Here is a 19,880-nt window from a genome sequence, read left to right on the forward strand (position 1 = left end):
AGCCAACAAGGATCATCCCGATGTTGGATCAATTTGCGTCATTCTTTCAAGGTTTCATTCGTGACGTTGTGGATGTGAAAGCGGACGGTAACTGTGGATATCGGTCCATTGGCGCTTTATTAGGTATGGGGGAAGATTCGTGGCCGTTAGTGCGTAATGAATTGCTTAAAGAACTTGGCAGGTGGTCGCATGAGTACGTGAACCTCTTCGGTGGCACAGAGAGATTTGAACAATTAAAGTTGTCCCTACTTGTTGATGGATTTTCAAAGGTATGTTTTTAGGTTAATTTTTTTTAATAACAATGTTTAAATTACTTACATGTGTATGTTTGGTTCATTCAGGTTAGTGTGGACAAGTGGATGGATATAACAGACATAGGATATGTGATTGCTTCACGGTATAACGTAATCCTTGTATCGTTGTCCCAACAACAAAGCATGACATTTTTCCCTCTTAGAAGTCAACCACCACCTGACTCTTCTGGCCACCGCATCATATGTGTCGGTCACGTGTTTGGAAATCATTTTGTTCAGGTACATTGAATATAGTTAGTGTAACAATTATGCAATGACTTCGCTTGTTCGTTTGGCACGGTCAGCGCATGATATAATGTTTGTTCATGTACAACAGGTTTATTTGAAAGACCATTGTCCGTTGCCGCCCCCAGCGCTGTTGTGGTCAACCAATTGTTATTCTCAGGCAAAGCAATGGGCAATTCCATATATTAGTAGAATGCAGGAATACACAAGCTTGATGTCAATCAAAACACACTATGTAGACCTAAATGAAGACTAAACATTCATTGTTTATTTATTTGTATTCATTATGCGATATAATTCGTTGTAACCCGTCACTAACCAATTAATATTATCAACTACTCGTTTGGTTAAGCAAGGAAATTGTTGGTCCAACAAAAATCATTTACGCGTACAGCATACATCATTGTCATAATTGACAACACATAATGACATGCATGCGTGTTACAGTTTGAGCGTGACAACACATTGGTTGACTTCAGTACACATTTTGAAACTAGCAGTCGCTCAACAACACATTGGTTGACTTGACTACACATTAGCGACAACACATTGGCTGACTTGACTACACATTTACGCGTGTCTATTTTTTTGTAAACAAAGTTAAACAAAGGCTCGGTCACAACCATCTATATATATGGCAGACTAGGCTACTAAATCACACATTATCTTGCTTTCAAATAATCTCCCAACTGATACACAAACTATGGCATTTCTAGGAGAAACTAGCAGTCAGACGATTGTCAACTCAAGGTTGGCTTTCATTTATCCAAATGGATCGATTATTCACAATGATACTGGGGTTTACTTCCAAACTTCAACTCCGGTGCCCATTCGAGTACCAAATAGGTGTGATTTTGCAAGCCTAAAAACCAGAATACACAATACCCTTCAGCTATCCGACAAACAATTTTTGGATGAAATTCACTACCGGAAGCCATTCACCGATACAGGTAACCAAATTCGCTTTGAGTGTATCAAATTGATAAATGATGACGATGTCAACACAATGTTAATGTGTAATGATCAATTTTCTTGTGTTGGTCCGATTGAGTTATTATGCACCGTTGGAAGAACACCAGATGGAATAATAAACTTACTTGAACGCACTATGCCTCGTATTCATGACGCGATCCTGTATTACAACGGCAAATGGAACATGCCACCGCAGAACAAATTTGTTGGTTGCGCGTTCACAGGAAAAAATCCTAAGAAATTTCAAATTCCTTCAACATGTACCATCGATGAACTGAAGAATTTAATCAAGCAAGTTGCACCTAAAGGGATCCCCCCTCTTGGAATTCACGAATCACAAACGGTAAGACGATTGTTTTTCCGCCAACCAGCTCGGTTTGAGTATTCAGATACGGTTATAAAATATGAAATAAATGAGCTGATCACCAACGAAGAACTGCTGAAGGTGTTAGTACAATCTAACTACTGGAAAAAATATGGACCAATAGAAATTTTAGTTGTCTTTACTAAATATGTTGAAGACGAGGTCAGTGGGACGTCGCTAAACAACTGAATGTCATGTTTAATTTTTTGTTTTTTTGTTGATGTAACCTTTATATGTTTACGGCGTGTTTAATTCCCATAATAAAGTTGAATGCGTTGTTTCAGTGGTCCAAAAATTTAATTGTTAAAAGGGTTCATTTCGTAGTTTTTTGGATTTTGAGACTTTGTTTTGACGTGTTAGTTGACGGAACTGGGGAACGGGACTATTTTTTTTGGATTCTTTGACGTCCAAACATGAGAAATGGCCGCCCTCCATTGTCTCAGGGCACAGGCACACCCACGCAAAAAAATCCCAAACATGGGTACTTGAACATGGAAAAAGGGTTCATTTCCTATTTTTTTGGATTTTGAGGCTTTGTTTTGACGTGTTAGTTGACGGAACTGGGGAACGGGACTATTGTTTTTGGATTCTTTGACGTCCAAACATGAGAAATGGCCGCCCTCCATTGTCTCAGGGCACAGGCACACCCACGCAAAAAAATCCCAAACATGGGTACTTGAACATGGAAAAAGGGTTCATTTCCTATTTTTTTGGATTTTGAGGCTTTGTTTTGACGTGTTAGTTGACGGAACTGGGGAACGGGACTATTGTTTTTGGATTCTTTGACGTCCAAACATGAGAAATGGCCGCCCTCCATTGTTTCAGGGCACAGGCACACCCACGCAAAAAAATCCCAAACATGGGTACTTGAACATGGAAAAAGGGTTCATTTCCTATTTTTTTGGATTTTGAGGCTTTGTTTTGACGTGTTAGTTGACGGAACTGGGGAACGGGACTATTTTTTTTGGATTCTTTGACGTCCAAACATGAGAAATGGCCGCCCTCCATTGTCTCAGGGCACAGGCACACCCACGCAAAAAAATCCCAAACATGGGTACTTGAACATGGAAAAAGGGTTCATTTCCTATTTTTTTGGATTTTGAGGCTTTGTTTTGACGTGTTAGTTGACGGAACTGGGGAACGGGACTATTTTTTTTGGATTCTTTGACGTCCAAACATGAGAAATGACCGCCCTCCATTGTCTCAGGGCACAGGCACACCCACGCAAAAAAATCCCAAACATGGGTACTTGAACATGGAAAAAGGGTTCATTTCCTATTTTTTTGGATTTTGAGGCTTTGTTTTGACGTGTTAGTTGACGGAACTGGGGAACGGGACTATTTTTTTTGGATTCTTTGACGTCCAAACATGAGAAATGGCCGCCCTCCATTGTCTCAGGGCACAGACACACCCACGCAAAAAAATCCCAAACATGGGTACTTGAACATGGAAAAAAGATTCATTTATGTAATTCTTACAAACAAAACTCATGATTCTAAAAACTTATGTTTTTTATGTAATTCTTACAAACATGGAAAAAGGGTTCATTTATGTAATTCTTACAAACATGGGTACTTGAACATGGAAAAAGGGTTCACTTATGAATTATTAATCATTTTAAAAACTTTTATTTTTTATGTAATTCTTACAAACAAAACTCATGATTCTAGGTTCCCTTTTTTTAAAAATAAATTTAAAACAACCGTAAACTTCGCTTAAGGACCACAAACAATCGGAATAACAAACTATATTATAAAATAATAAACTGTGCAAAACACGTCAACTATATTAAACAAAAACTGTAATAATTACAAATATTCATGTCAACTACAACACAACAAAATAAATACAATGATCAATGGTCCGTGCGGCGTCTCTAACGAGCCCTGACCGTCCCATCAGCACTGGGTCCCCCTCTCGCGATCGTCAGGCAGTCCTGCATAATGTCATATAACTCTGTGCCTGCAGTGACTATCCTAAGGTTGAGCACACGCTCCAACCTCTGTGCAATCGCCTCATATCCCTCGTAATCATCCTGTCAAAGTCAGTAAAAACATTTATTATGAAATTCAAAATAAACAACAACTCATAAAACATTAAACGCGCAAATAATCTTACCACATATGGAGGGGGGTCAAATGCCACTGGAACCTGGGGGCTGGGCGGCTGTATGTAGTCCTCAGGGTCTGCAGCTGGTGCATCCCTCTGCTGGTCAGCTGCCTGGGTCGATGTCATGAAAGGGTGAGATATGCGGAAAAACCACTCAATGTAATCCGCAGATACCTGCCCAGGCACTAAACAAGGCTGACCCGCAGGTAGTAAGTGATCCGCAAACTCCATCCACCTGTCATCTATCTGATCCTGTGACAATCGTGCACTAACAGGCGGCGGAGGAATGCTCTGGATGTAACCGAACTGGCGTACCACCCTCTCCGGTCGAACTGCGACGATCATAGGACCCCATCTGAGCTGACCCTGGAACGATGAAATCTCCTGAAACGCCCTAACACCCCGATGCTCCGTGTACGGCAACCAGGACACATCTGTGACGGTCAAACCATCACAACGTGCCCTGTAGGGTGCTCCTGTGATGCCCTTCATGTGCGCCTTCGACGTCAACCACCGGGAAGCACGTGGGGACGTCTCCTGGTATGTGTCGTCAGTCACGCACTGATGCACACTAGGGAAGTGCTCATAGATCCAGCACTACACAATAATTGAGGTTAACATAACATAAAAACATGTTTAAATCATAATCGAACCTAACATATTAATAAACACAAAATTTACCTGAAATAGCGTCAAGTACCCCGCAAGCTGTCGGGTGGTGGTCCTACAAGCCTCATCTAACTGGTCGTACATATGAACCAGCGCGGCAACCCCCCAAGCGTAACCACCACTATGAGCGAGGTCCCGGAAAGCGTCAAGGTGGACCACATGCACGTATGTTGCACTCTTATTAGCAAAAAGAGTGCAACCGACAAGGTGCAGCAAATAAGCGCGAGCTGCGACAATCCACCGCCGGGCCTGACATCTGGTCTCATAAATGTCACGAACCCATCCTAATCGTACATATGCTCCACGTGTGAGTGCTGTCTCGGCTCTGGCCTCCTCCGCAGACACTTCCAGCAACTCCGTGAGCAAGAATCTGGCCTCCTCCGTAGAAAGAGCGTGGAAACTGTGCAAGACGCCAGTGATGGGCAAATGTAGAATGGACGACACATCATCCAATGTGATCGTCAGCTCTCCTACTGGAAGGTGGAAGGTGCTAGTCTCACTGTGCCACCTCTCCACAAATGCGGATATAAGTCCAGGATCGCCAGTAATAACTGAACAATCTATCAGTGGACTTAATCCTGTGGCAGCCACCAGGCCTTCAATCTCAGGCACTGGCCTCCCAATCAGTGTCAGCTTCCTCCCATGTGACACTAACTTCAAATCAGGACGTTCCTGATTTGAAGTACAAATTATACAATTATTAAAAAAAAATTAATCATAAACAAATAAATAAACAATGACAAATAATTAACAAATTAAAATACCTGTCCACTCCACACGGCATGTGCAACATGCTCGGCAAATGATGTGAGCACTGACGGGTCACGTGGACCACCAGGGAATCCCTCTGCAGCATCATCACCATCTGACCCCTCACCACTATCAGCACCCTGTGCGTCCGCACGCATCTCAGGTGCCTCCGTAGGCTGCTCAGGGACATCATCAGTCATGTCAGCGACGTCCTCAGCCATATCACGTCCCTCCGTAGTCATCTGATGAACGCGTAGCCTACGGGCTGAGGCAGTAGGCCTACGCCTCTCGGGAACATCGCCAGCATCCTCGTCAGCAGCTCTATCTCTGCCTACAACTCTACCTATGGCACGACCTAAACCTCGTGTTCTGGCCATGATCTGTAAATCATGTCGAACACGTATTTTTTTCGGTCAAAATATACACAATTTTCTTTATAAAAAATCAACTTTATTTATAAACAAATAAGACTAACTTAAATCAAATTATTTTCACACATACACGACCTAATTTTTAAAAAAAAATTAAACAACTTCATTTATATAAAAAAAACAACTAATGTAAAATAAAATTATTAATAAACATGCACAACTTAATTTTTTTTAAAAAAAATTAAACAACTTCATTTATAAAAAAAAAAAACACAACTAATATAAAAATAATTCATTACTAAACATCCACAACTTAATTTTTAAAAAAAAATAAACAACTTCATTTATAAAAAAAAACACAACTAATGTAAAAAAAATTAATTAGTAAACATCCAACTCTTAATTTAAAAAAAAAGATAAGAAACTTCATTTCTAAAAAAAAACACAACTAAATTACTTAGTAAACATCAACAAGTTAATTTTTTTTAAAAAAAAATAAACAACTTCATTTATAAAAACAAAACACAACTAATATAAAAATAATTCATTACTAAACATCCACAACTTAATTTTTTAAAAAAATTAAACAACTAATGTAAAAAAAAAATTATTTAGTAAACATCCACAATTTTTTTAGTAAATAAAATACTTCATTTATAATAAAATAAACTAATTAATTATAAAAAATTAGTATTTTTATAAAACTTCCAAAACACACAACTTTAATTATAAAAATAGACAACTTCATTTTTAAAGAAAAAACACTAATTTAAAAAAAAACAATAAACAAAAACAAACACAACTACTTTTATAAAAAAAAAATTAATTTACAAATTAATATTTAGTAAAAATACACAATTTAAATTATAAAAAAAATATGACATCAAAAACCCAAACTTCATTTTTCATAAAATCTAAAAAACAAAATAACCAAAATAAATAAAATAATTCATTTAAAAAAAAACAAAACAATTTCTGTTTAAAAAAAATTTTTAAAAAAAAACACAAAAAAAAAACAAAAAAACCACTTCCGGAAGAAGTGGTTCTTCCGGAAACACTCCGGAAGAAGGGTTCTTCCGGAAAGGTCTTCCGGAACTTTGAAACTTCTTCCGGAAGTGCGCGTCTTCCGGAATTCTTCCGGATGAACCACTTCTTCCGGAAAGTTCCCGGAAGACGTTTTCCGGAAGTCTTCCGGAAGAAGTGTTCTTCCGGAAGACGTTTGGTTACTTCCGGAAGAACACTTCTTCCGGAAACTTTCCGGAAAACGTTCTTCCGGAACTTCCGGAAGAACCCCTAACGGGTCTTCCGGAAGACTCCGTCGTCAGCCATTTCCCCATTTTTTCCGGCGTTTCCTGCTCTCGTCTTCTACCCTACGGTTCCGCTAACCTAAGGTTCTTCTAACCTACCCTAAATGCTACAACTACAGTGCATAATAAAAGCAAAGGGAAGATTAGGGACACCTACCTCGAACGGAAATGGCGTCCAACCGAAAGAAGCAGCACCTGGGCTCGCGGTGAAGGAGAAGGCTCGCGGAAGAGGTATGCAAAGGAAGAAAAGCAGAAGCAAGAAGAAGGCTTAGTGATTCCGGAAGAGGAGAAGAAAACTATTTAAATATTTTAAACTTTTTTAATGAAGGGTAAAATGGTAGTTTCAATAAATTGCTGGGTGCACCAGCAATATTGCTGGGTGCACCTAGCATATCCCCTGTGTTCGAGAGAGCCACTCTGGTCCATTCCACTAAGGAAATTTCACTCAAGGTCTACAAGCTCCACATGGAACTACATCATGTCTTGGTGGGGCATTGAGAAGTAATTTGTGGAGCCAAATTTTGGAGCCAAAATTTCACTAATTATGATTAGTGAATTTTAGCTATGTTTCAACCCACTAATTCAAGATCAAGTCCAAGATTCTTCCCTACGTGTGCTTAGGTGTCATGAGGCATGTAAAGCATGAAGGACATGCACAAAGTGTGACTATATGATGTGGCAATGGGGTGTAGCAAGCAAATGCTCACCTCCCCCTCTAAAATTTAATTGGATTGGGCTTCTCCAAATTCAATTAAATTTATTTCCCAACACACACATCAAATATTCACTTAATGCATGTGAAATTACAAAACTACTCCTAATACAAAAACTAGTTTAGGTGCCCTAAAATACAAGGGCTAAAAAATCCTACATTTCTAGGGTACCCTACCTACATTATGGAGCCTTAAATACAAGGCCCAAAAATAATGAAATCCTAATCTAATATGTACAAAGATAAGTGGGCTCATATTGAGCCCATAGGCCCAAAATCTACCCTAAGGCCCATGAGAACCCTAGGGCCTTCTCCTGCATCTCTGGCCCAATCTTCTTGGAGTCTTCTATCCAATGCCCTTAGGGGGGTAGGATTGCATTATTCCCTCCCTTTTGAAAAGGATTTGATCTCAAATCCAGAGGTTCTTGAAACTCGTAGCTTCTTCCCTTAACACCTGTAAAAAGAATAATACCATATACATTAGTGGTGTTTGGCATGTTGGAGTAGGGTAAGGTCTGAAAACCCCTTTCTTGGGCATCTTCCCATGAGGGAACATGGTTCCTCATGAACTCAATGAGTGGTGCTACAAGTATAGAAAAAAATGGGACAAACCTTTTGTAAAAGTTTGTTAAGTCATGGAAGCCCCAAATTTTCCGTATACCTTGTGGGGTGGGCCACTTAGGAATGACCTTAATTCTCTTAGGGTTCGTGGGAACCCCTTGATCACTTTTTAAAAAATTAAGGAAAGTAATGCAATAAAACATACATTTTTCTGTATTTTCATGTTGATTATTCCTACCAAAAAGTATGACAAACCTAAGGTGTCCCATATGAGCACCTAAGTTTGTATTGAAACTAAAAATAAGAACAAACCTACCTAATGAGTCCCTATGTATGTGAATCATGAAGATGTTGGATGCAAGGGTGGTTTTACAAAAGAGGGTTGCACCATTCAACACATTCATCATACCACCTATCATAGGGATTCAGTGCCTCATAATACCTATTTTGAGCACCAACAAAGCATAAGGAGTTAAGCTCTTACGAACCAAACCCTCATCCAACAACTCCTTTACTTGAGGAATAACCTCAAGCTCAAGAGGTATGGTAGTGCTAAGGGATGTTTCCCTTGATAGGAGAAGGTAGAAAGATTGTTTAAGAAGGAGTGCTCTTTTGATATCACCTTTTGTTGCAAAATTATTTTGCTTCTTAACAATGTTCTTGGAGGAATCTTTTTCCTTTTTTTCCTTCCCCTTGGCCTTTGAAGACAAGGCCTTACTATCCTTCTTTTTCTTTTGTTTTTCTAGTTTTTCTTCCTCATTCCTCTTATCTTTCATAGTTAGTTGATCTTTGGCCACCTGTGAAGGTGTTTAAGGATGCAACACAAATTTTGTGCCAAGATGGGTGAGGGTAATCTTATTAGTTAGGCCATTGTAAATGATCTTCCTATCAAATTGCCATGGCCTTCCTAAAAGAATATGCCCTGCCTCCTATTCACTTTCGGCAAGTGCACCAGATCGTACAAGTAGTATAAAACGGTAAGAACTGAGTATCAAACTCTCGAGGAACTTGTGTTACTTGGTAAGCTATTTCAGTAAATAGGTGTCTGGTGTGAAAATCTAAGTGTGAATATGAACAGGTATGTAAACTATCTATGCAAAAAGGAAAATCGCGCGAGAGAAATGATGTGTAAAAACAAGTAGAAAACGCATTGGTCTTCCTAATAGGTGCCTGATGCTAAAAGGATATTCTCTATCTAACAATGCTCATGTGTTCCTATGGTGTCTCCTGAGATGCTAAACCCCAATTCCTCTTGATAGTTTAGCCTAATCCTGATCAAGCATTGTTGGATCGAGTGGCCTCAAAATAATTAAGAAGGAGGGTTGAATTAATTATTCCTAAACCTTTACTAATTAAAAATTACTCTTCTAAGGCTTTTACTAAATTGTTAAGAGAATGAGGAGTAGAAGAGAAACTTAACAGAAAGTAAAAGCGGAAATTAAATGCAAAGCGAAAAGTAAAAGAGTAGGGAAGAAGGAGACAAACACACAAGAGTTTTTATACTGGTTCGGCAACAACCCGTGCCTACATCCAGTCCCCAAGCGACCTGCGGTCCTTGAGATTTCTTTCAACCTTGTAAAAATCCTTTTACAAGCAAAGATCCACAAGGGATGTATCCTCCCTTGTTCTCTTTGAAACCCTAGTGGATGTACCCTCCATTAGAACTGATTCACAAGAGATGTACCCTCTCTTGTTCTCAGTCAAACCCAAGTAGATGTACCCTCTACTTGTACCACAAAGGATGTACCCTCCAATGTGTTAAGACAAAGATCTCGGGCGGTTAAACCTTTGATACTTTGTGAATGGGGATACAAAAGAATTCTCAGGCGGTTAGTCCTTTGAACACTTTTGTATAAGGGAATGGGAAGAATCAATTGAAATTCTGATACCAATGACAGATGTCGTACCGGATGTCACGACATCACGCTTCAGAACATGCAGATTATATTTGACAGTATGAACAGATTAAACAAGTAAATAACACAAGAGAATTGTTAACCCAGTTCGGTGCAACGTCACCTACATCTGGGGGCTACCAAGCCAGGGAGGAAATCCACTAAAATAGTGTTAGTTCGAAGATCTAACAACCACTGTTTACAACCTTCTCACCTAACCACTACCCATGCAACCTCTACCTAAGAGCCACTCTTAGATATGAGAACCCCTCTCACTCCCTCTCAATCACTCTCCCGTGTTTACAAATAAATCAAAGACACACCAGAGATTGCTCTCTGAACAATAGAGATCAACTCTACACACTCAGGTCCAACACTTGATGTTAGGGTAGCATCAAGGTGGCTCACAAAACACTCAAGTCCCAAAACTCACAAAATAACTCTTCAATCTCGGACTTGGTAGAAAACTCGTGCAGCCTTCATTGTTTATATAGCAGTGTGCGTATCTGGGCTGCAACAACTTGCGCTGGATAAGATCTATCATTCTCCTGAAAAATCTGCACTTAAAGATCTAAAAGATAAAGTTTGATCTTTTAGTTTTTATCTTTAATCTTTAATCCCTGAACGAACTATTCACGTTTGTAATTCGAACTTTAATTATCTTTTAATTCGTTCCTAAAGATAGATCGCCAAATCTGTTGCTAACTGCACATTAATCTGTTAAAGATATAACAGATTTATGTGTCCAGTATTTTCGGGCAGGATGTCCTGGACATCGTATCCGACATCGTGGATCCTGCAGCTTCAATTCTTCATTTGACATTTTATCTTGCCTTGTGCATTGTGCAGCCCAATCTGATTCCTTGACATAACGTTGGACATCATGTGCAGCAACTCCAGCTTTCCTTCATTGTCTAAGTGCTTATGTTTTAACAAAATTTTAGCCAATCTTTTAAAACTCAGTAAAGCTAAGCACTAACAAAAAGAATTCTGAGACTGTGTCGTTTTGAATTCTTTGACAAGGAAGAAGGGAGACACAAAAGAATTCAGGCGGTTAGTCTTTTTTTCTTTTGGAAAAGGGAGAAGAGAGACACAAAAAGAATTCAGGCGGTTAGTCCTTGGTGAATTCTTTTTGGCAAAGGGAGAATAGAATGAAAAGATGAATAGCACAAGTTTTCAAGGTTTGGAAAACCAGAAAACTTTGGAAAGCTTTTGGCTCAAGGAAGAAGAAGAAGAAGTTCAAAGAGACTCATTAATCAATGTGGAAAAATTGCTTGTGTAAAGAATGAATTGGAAAAGATAGATTGCAAAGATTGATAGATTGGATTGATGTGAAAATGCAAAACAAAGCCTTGCTTTTATAGACTCTTCATGTCTGGTCAAGAGAACCATTTAGAAGAGTTATGACTTTTAGAAAAACTTAAAACCAATTTGAAAAAGTCAAAAACCATTTGAAGAATTACATCTTTTGATTTATTCAGAAACAATCACTGGTAATCGATTACCAAATTAGTGTAATCGATTACAGAAAGCTTTTATGTGAAAGGATGTGACTCTTCACAGTTGAATTTGAATTTCAACGTTCAAAGGCACTGGTAATCGATTACCAAAAACATTGTAATCGATTACAACTTTTTGAAATCAATTGGAACGTTGTAAATTCAGTTGAAAACTTTTTCAAATCCATTTTGCTACTGGTAATCAATTACAACAATCTGGTAATCGATTACCAGAGAGTAAAAACTCTTTGGTAAACATGTTTTGAGAAAAATCATGTGCTACTCAATTTTTGAGAAAAACTTTTCATACTTATCTTGATTAAGCCTTCTCTTGATTCTTGAAACTTGAGTCTTGAATCTTGAGATCTTGAACCTTGAATCTTGATTCTTGACTCTAAACTTTCTTCTTGAGTCTTGAATTCTTCTTGATTCTTATCTTGAACTCTTGAATTGTTCTTGATTCACTTGAGTTGTTCTTTGGTTAATCTTTGATTCACTTGAGTTGTTCTTTGATTGATCTTTGAGCTTTTTGTCATCACCTTTGTCATCATCTTTTGTTATCATCATTGTTATCATCAAAACACCTTTGAATCACCTTCGATTCACCATGAAGCTTTGCTTCTACAATTGTCCTTAGATTCCTCTTGTTAGACAAAACTCAACCAGGACCGCATTAAGACAAACATACTACAACTAAATTATTGCACCCCGATTCCTCATGATAGTACGACAACTTAGCCCTGTCCTATCAAGGTCATCAAAATCAAACTGGTTTCCACTGTTGAATGACCCTAACAAAGCATGCATCTACATGATCATGGTAAAGGCATACTAGAATGAAAAGCAAATAGCACAGAGAACACACAAAATATCATTAAATAGATAGAAAAATATTTACATCAAGTACCTACAGGGAAGATCCAACAGAGGATTTTAGCTTTCCATAACTGGGAAGCCTCCTTTACAACAAAGAGAAGAACAAGATGAAAGATTGCAAAAATACAAGTGGTGAGGATGTCTCCTTCACCTCTAGGATCTCACAACCACTCACAAACTTATCTTAAGCTCTCATAACAGCTTCCTCTTCAAGCTCTGGTCTCTGTAGATCTTCACACATCAAAATCTCTCAAAACTTTCTGGAATTTGGACCTTTCTCTCTCTAGAATCACTAGACATGCAAAGCTTCAGCTCTCAGCCTAAACTCCCCTCACAAAATCTGATTTCAGGCTTAAATAGGTGGCGCTATTCGTGCTCGTGTGCTTAGCGCAATTCTGGACCGCTTAGCGCACATTAGTGAATTTTGGCTTAGCACGTGCCTTTCTCGCTTAGCGGATGGACTGAAGTGGTGCGCTTAGTGAGATGAAGAGGTGTGCTTAGCGAACCTATACAGCTCATCTTCTTCCAGATTATTCCTTGCACTTAGTCAATGAGTGTTGCGCTTAGCGGACGCTCGCTAAGCCAGTGGATTGGCTTAGCGAGAAGGTGAAAAATAGCACTTTTCAAAGTTGTCTAATTAACCTGAAATTGAGAGAAAATGATTATTAAACATACAAAATGGAAGTACTAAGTATTTATTACCTATACTTAACAGAAAGTACTTATAACACTACAAAATAACCATAAACTAGGGAAGTTTGATACAATTTACACAGGTTTTATAAACAAAAGTTAGTCGTATTCATCGACTAACACCTCCATGGGAACTATATCAAAATTAACTTCATCCTTATATGTCCCAATGGAGAAAGGTACCTTCACTTGTTGGTTAACTATCATTTCCCCTTGCTTATTGATCCATTGAAGTTTTTAAGGTTTTGGGTGGGGAATGATAGTGAGGTTCAACTTGGAAACTAATCTTATGCTACAACAATTGCAACAAGATCCATTATCCATAATGAGAGAACAAGTCTTATCTAAAATTTTGCATCTTGTATGAAAGATGTTCTCTCTTTGGGATTGAGATAGATCACAAGATTGACCTCCAAGGAGCCTTCTAACCATAGGAGGTCACCTTCTTCATGGGGGTAGACTTCCTCACTAGACTCTTCACCCCTTACTTCATCTTCACTTCCACTAGAGGAAAGGGAAGAAGTAGTCTCCTCTTGATTACTATAAATGTCTTGACCCCTCATAATCATGGTTTTCTTTGTGGGTCATTGAGAGGCAATGTGACCTCTCCCAAGACATTTGAAGCATTTAATGTTGCTAGTCCTTTCTTGGGAACTAGTCTTAGGGGTGGATTTATCTATGGTCTTACCCTTATCTTCCTTGGGTTTTGAAGGTGCAACCCCCAAAATTCCTTGGGCTTGGTCCTTCCTTGGATAAGAGTGAAAGCTAGAAGATTTTGAAGAAGTCTTTCTTTTAAGTTCTTGCTCCACTCTTATACAAAGTTGGACTAGTTCATCTAGGTCCCTATATGGAAGGAGTTCAACCTTGTCCTCACTTCCATATAAGCCCACTAAGGAACCTAGCTATGCTTGTTCTTTGCTCCTCCCTAAGTCCAACTTTTAAAAGGAGTAGTTCCATTTGTTGTCTATATTCTACAACACTCATACTTGATGCAATCCTCCCTAGGAAGGGACTAGTCACTAGAGCCATGAGCAAGAGGCTCCAAGAGGATTGGGCTAGAGCTGTTGAAGAAGGCCCTAAGGTTCTCATGAACCACATGGTAGATTTCTGAGCCCATGGGCCAAGGTTGGGTCCAATTATCTTTGTACATATTAGATTAGGATGTCATTATATTTGGTCCTTGTATTTAGGGCTCCATAATATAGGTAGGGTACCCTAGAAATATAGGATTTTTCAGCCCTTGTATTTTAGGGCACCTGGACTAGTTTTTGTATTAGAGGTAGTTTTGTAATTTCACATGCACTAAGTGAATATTTGATGTGTGTGTTGGGAAATAAATTTAATTGAATTGGTAGAAGCCCAATCCAATTAAATTTTAGAGGGGGAGGTGAGCATTTTCTTACTATACCCCATTGCCACATCATATAGTCACACTTTGTGCATGTCCTTCATGCTTTACATGCCTCATGACACCTAAGCACATTTAGTGGAGAATCTTGGAATTGATCTTGGATTAGTGGGCTGAACCATAACTGAAATTCACTAATCATAATTAGTGAAAATTTGGCTCCACAAATTCAATTTCAAATCCAAGTGAAATTTGAATTGAAATTTAAATTTCCCTCCAATTTTGTGTGACACAAAGGCTATAAATAGAGGTCATGTGTGTGAATTTTTTTCAACTTTGATCATTTGAGAATTAAACTTCAAAGTTCAGACCTCTTTTGAGTCATCACTAAATTTCGTGCTCCTTCTCTTTGTCTCCCTCCATTCATCTTCTTCTACCTTCAAGCTCTTATCCATGGCTTCCTATGGTGGTGAGCTTCTTTTAGACTCATCTTCTCCTTGAAGTGGCGTCTCCTCTCAACTCTTCTTCTTCTCCATTCCACTGCCATTAAAATTCAAGAAGCAAAGGACTCCATTGATGAAGAAGATCCAAGGCCTACAAGCTCCAATGGAGCTACATCAATACTCCCTTGTCTAAACCTTTGGAGCTTGTCCATAAGTTCCTTTTTATAGTAGGAGGGAATATGCCTCTTCCTAAGGGCACTCTTAAGATCATTCCAATACTCTACTAGAGGATCCCCATGAATCCTTCATTCCCTAACAAGGGAAGTCCACCAATAGAGGGCATACCCTTGAAAGCTAAGGGTAACCAATGGAACTTTTCTCTCTTCGCTAATATGATGGCAAGCAAAGAGTTGTTCAACCTTCATTTCCCAATCTAAGTAGGCCTCAACATTATCTTTTCCATGGAAATATGGGAGGCTAATGTTAACCTCTTGAGGCCTTCTATCCTTTTCTCTTCTTTGGGAATGATGTTTAGTATGTGAATTATGGCACCCTCTATAATAGTCGCTAAGTTCTTCACTTAAACTCTTGCAAGAGTCATGACTACTATAGAAGACATGTTTTTCTCTTTTCATTTCTTTCATTATTTTTCTTCTTTCTTCCTCTCTTATTTGTTCTCTCTCATCTTGATTTATTTCTATCCTCTCTTTTCCTTTTTCTTTCCATAACTTGAGGGAGCTTAACTCATTTAAGATTCTATATAGAGGATCCTTATGTCTAGTACCCTCACCAGTAACAATCATAAGGAAACCTAAAAGTTCAAGAAAAGGTTCACAATCAAAGACTCTTTAAGAATTTTGCATGAACATGTTAAGGACTAATTAACATGAAATATTTGACTCAAATCAACTAATAGGCTAAAAGAATTTCATAAAATCATGAACAAATGAGTTAGACAAAGAAACAAGAAAAATAAAATTCAGCACAACAAAAGAAATCTTATGTGACAAGTTTCATTACTAGACATGACTTCTATGACAAAACTACAATAGGTGAACAAGTCACTCTAGATTTTTGAGGTTTTCTTCTACTTTAATGTTTTTGTAAGAATTTTATGATTTAGGTTTCAGCCACAAAAAATAGCAAGACAAAACTCAAAGGAACCTAAACTCAACACAATTCATGGTTCAAGAACAAGAACAAAAAATTTGAACCATAGAAAATCAAATCTAGCTTCTATAGCAAGTTTAATCGGTGGAAATTCTAAAGAATCATGTTAACAATACTTAGCACAAGACATGTGAGGAGATACATGGAGAAAAATGAAGAAACAACAATGGAGGAGAAGGTAAAGCTGAAAATTAATGGAGGTGATGCAATCCTACCCCCCAAGGGTATTGGATAGAAGACTCTAAGAGGCTTGGGCTAGAGCTACTAAGGAAGGCCCTAGGGTTCTCATGAACCTTAGGGTAGATTTTTGAGCCCATGGGTCAAGGTTGGATCCACTCTTCTTTGTAAATATTAGAATATGTTTTTTCCTTCTTTTGGACCTTGTATTTTGGCCATTCTAGTAGTATAGGGTTTTAGCCTTGTATTTTAGGGCATTTTGAGCAGTCTTTGTAGTCGGGGATTTTTTTTGTATTTTCATGTATTTTGTCATGGGGGTGAGCTTAGCTATTATAAGGGTGTGTAGTTAAGCTCTAGCTTCTCTTCTCAAGGAGGTGAGCTTAGTTATTAGAGGAGTGTGTGTAGCTAAGCTCTAGCTTCTCAAGGAAGTTTTCTCAAAGAAGCTTCTCAAAGAAGTTTTCTCAAGAAAGCTTCTCAAGGAAGCTACCTAGTCTATAAATAGAAGCATGTGTAACACTTGTTGTAACTTTGATGAATGAGAGTCTTGTGAGACACAACTCAAAGTTCAACTTCTCTCCGTTTTTCTTCCTTCAATTTCGTGCTCCCCCCTCTCTCTTTCTCTCCCTCTTTCTTTTCCTCCATTGAAGCATCCTCTCCAAGCTTCTTATCCAAGGCTCATCTTGGTGGTGAAGCTCCTTCTTCCATGGCTTATTCCCTAGTGGATGGCGCCTCCTCTCACCTCTTCTCCTTTGTCTTCCGCTGCATCTCCATGGTGGAAAATCACCATTAAAGGACCTCATTGAAGCTCAAAGATCCAGCCTCCATAGAAGCTCCACATGCAAGCTTCCATCAAGTGGTAATAAGAGCACAAGAGCTTCAAGTAGGTGCTCCTTAAACCTCCATTAATTTGTTTTTGCTTTACCTTCTCTTCCATTGTTGTTTCTTCATTTTTTCTCCATGTATATCCTCACATGTCTTGTGCTAAATTTTGTTAACATGATTCTTTAGAGTTTCCACCAATTAAACTTGCTATAGAACCTAGATTTGATTTTCTATGGTTCAAATTTCTTGTTCTTGTTCTTGAACCATGAATTTTGTTGAGTTTAGGTTCCTTTGAGTTTTGTCTTGTTATTTTTTGTGGCTGAAACCTAAACCATAAAATTCTTACAAAAATATTAAAGTAGAATAAAACCTCAAAAATCGAGAGTGACTTGTTCACCTATTGTAGTTTTGTCATAGAAGTCATGTCTAGTCATGAAACTTGTCACATAAGATTTCTTATGTTGTGCTGAATTTTATTTTCTTGTTTCTTTGTCAAACTCATTTGTTCATGAGTGTATGAAATTCTTTTATCCTATTATTTGATTTGAGTCAAATCTTTCATGTTAATTATTCCTTAACATGTTCATGCAAAATTCTTAGAGAGTCTTTGATTGTGAACCTTTTCTTGAACTTTTAGGTTTCCTTATGATTGTGTCTATTGTGAATTTGAGTTTTGGTGATTGAATTGCTGGCTGAAATGTTGATCCTAAGTGAAAATTGAACTCCTAAAACTGTGGTAAACAATCCTAGTGAGTTCAACATACATAGGAAGGTTGAAAGTAAGCCCAAGGCAATCAATATACCATGCTTAAAAAAAAAATCGCTGGTGCTGGCAGCTTGGACATACAAACTTGTAAAAATTTCTGAGAATTGGTTACTTCGAATTTTGAGCTGAAATTTTTACTGAATTTTCTAGACATATGGAGAAAAGTTATGCAAAAATAACCAATTGATTTGGATAAAAGAAAAAATAATAAAAATCACACAAGTTGGCAGAAAAGAAACAGTATCCAGAAAAAAAAAAGGTGAAAGGGAAGTGTGCTTGTTGTTTTGGCTCAAAACTTTTTCTATAATTGGTGCCTATTTTATGCCAATCTTAGTTCCTAAATTTCAATTGAAAATTAGTGTGAAGACAAGTGCCAAAGCTAGAGGTTTGCTTAGTCTTTTTTTTTTACTCTACTCTAGAGCCATTCTAGGTTTCTCTTTGAGTCCTAGCTTGCTTTTGTGTGATTTTCATTGCTTTAATTGTTGAATAATCCTTGAAAATTTGTCTTGTTAAAACTCCATTGGTTTAGCTTTCATTTCATTTTTTTTGTCTTTGGTTATTGCTTGTCTCTTTGTTTCCTTGTTTTTGAGTTGCCATATAGGGAATTGGGAAGGAGGATTGGTGTCATTCCGTGAAGAATTTGAGTCAAGAAGCAAGGGGCCAACCACCTTAGGAGCTATTGGACTAAGAAGTACTCCAAATTGAGTGAATCTCCAAAGAGATAAAAACCACCAAAATTGAGGACATTTTGTAATTTTTTAATTTGCAATTTACTTACCTTTATTGCTTTCAAGTTTTGTAACAAAAAGGCCTTTCATTGGAAGTGTGTTGGGAGCCTCCAATAAGTTACCAAACTTCCATTTGTGTGTAATAATTTTAGGCAATATTTCCTTAGGATAGTGAGTGTTTTGTTGGGAACCTTGATGTGGTCATCAAAACACTCTTATGATTCACCTAGTTTACTTTTCTTGTTTACTTTCATAGCTTATTTATTTTACCTTACATTGTCAAACCGCCTAAATAGCTTGCATTTTACCAAATTGGTTTTTACCTTATCTTTCACACTTCTTTTAGTGTTTATTTTTGGCTATTTCAACCATAGCTTCTTTTACCTTTTGTTTTCAAACCCCCAACAAGAAAGAACCACAACTTAGGAACCAACATCAGTCATCATTCATCTAGTGTTAATGGCGAGAGTACTAGTCATAAAGACCCTTTATCTAGAATCTTAGATGAGTTGAGTTCCCTCAAGTTATGGAAAGAAAAACAAGAGAGAAAAGAAAAAGGAAAAAAAAGTGGAAGAAATAAGTCAAGATGAAAGAAAGAAAATAAGAGAGGAAGAAAGAAGAAAAATAATGAAAGAAATGAAAAGAGAAAAACATGTCTCCTATAGTAGTCATAACTCTTGCAAGAGCCTAAGTGAAGAACTTTGTGACTATTACGAAGAAAGGCATAGGTCACATCTTAGACCTCACTCCCATAGAAGAGAAAAGGAAAGAAAGCCTCAAGAGGCTAACATTAACCTCCAATACTTCCATGGGAAGGGCAATGTAGAGGCTAACTTAGATTGGGAAATAAGGGTAGAACAACAACTTAAAAGAACTCTACTTCAAAATCTTATGGCTCTCACTCTTATCCAAAGAAAGACCAAGGTCAAGGCATCTTAGGGGTGACACCTTCTAAGCCCAAAGATGATAAGGGGAAGACAATAGAAAAGCAAGCCCCTAAGGCTAGTATGCAAGAGAAAACTAGCTCTATAAAGTGCTTTAAATGTCTTGGAATATTTGTAAGACAAAGAATTCTTAGGCGGTTAGTCCCTTGAATATTTTTATGGGGA

At 38.0% G+C, this 19,880-nt stretch overlaps 1 long non-coding RNA gene across 1 annotated transcript; it reads left to right on the forward strand.

Moving 5' to 3' along the window:
• The first annotated feature begins 470 nt into the window (after positions 1-470).
• Positions 471-730, forward strand: LOC121174204 (uncharacterized). The gene is made up of 2 exons (XR_005890077.1): positions 471-533; positions 631-730. It is a non-coding gene; the product is annotated as an uncharacterized lncRNA (long non-coding RNA).
• Positions 731-19,880: the final 19,150 nt, after the last annotated feature.

This window comes from Glycine max, chromosome 19 (genome assembly GCF_000004515.6).
Source record: "Glycine max cultivar Williams 82 chromosome 19, Glycine_max_v4.0, whole genome shotgun sequence".
NCBI lineage: Eukaryota > Viridiplantae > Streptophyta > Magnoliopsida > Fabales > Fabaceae > Glycine > Glycine max.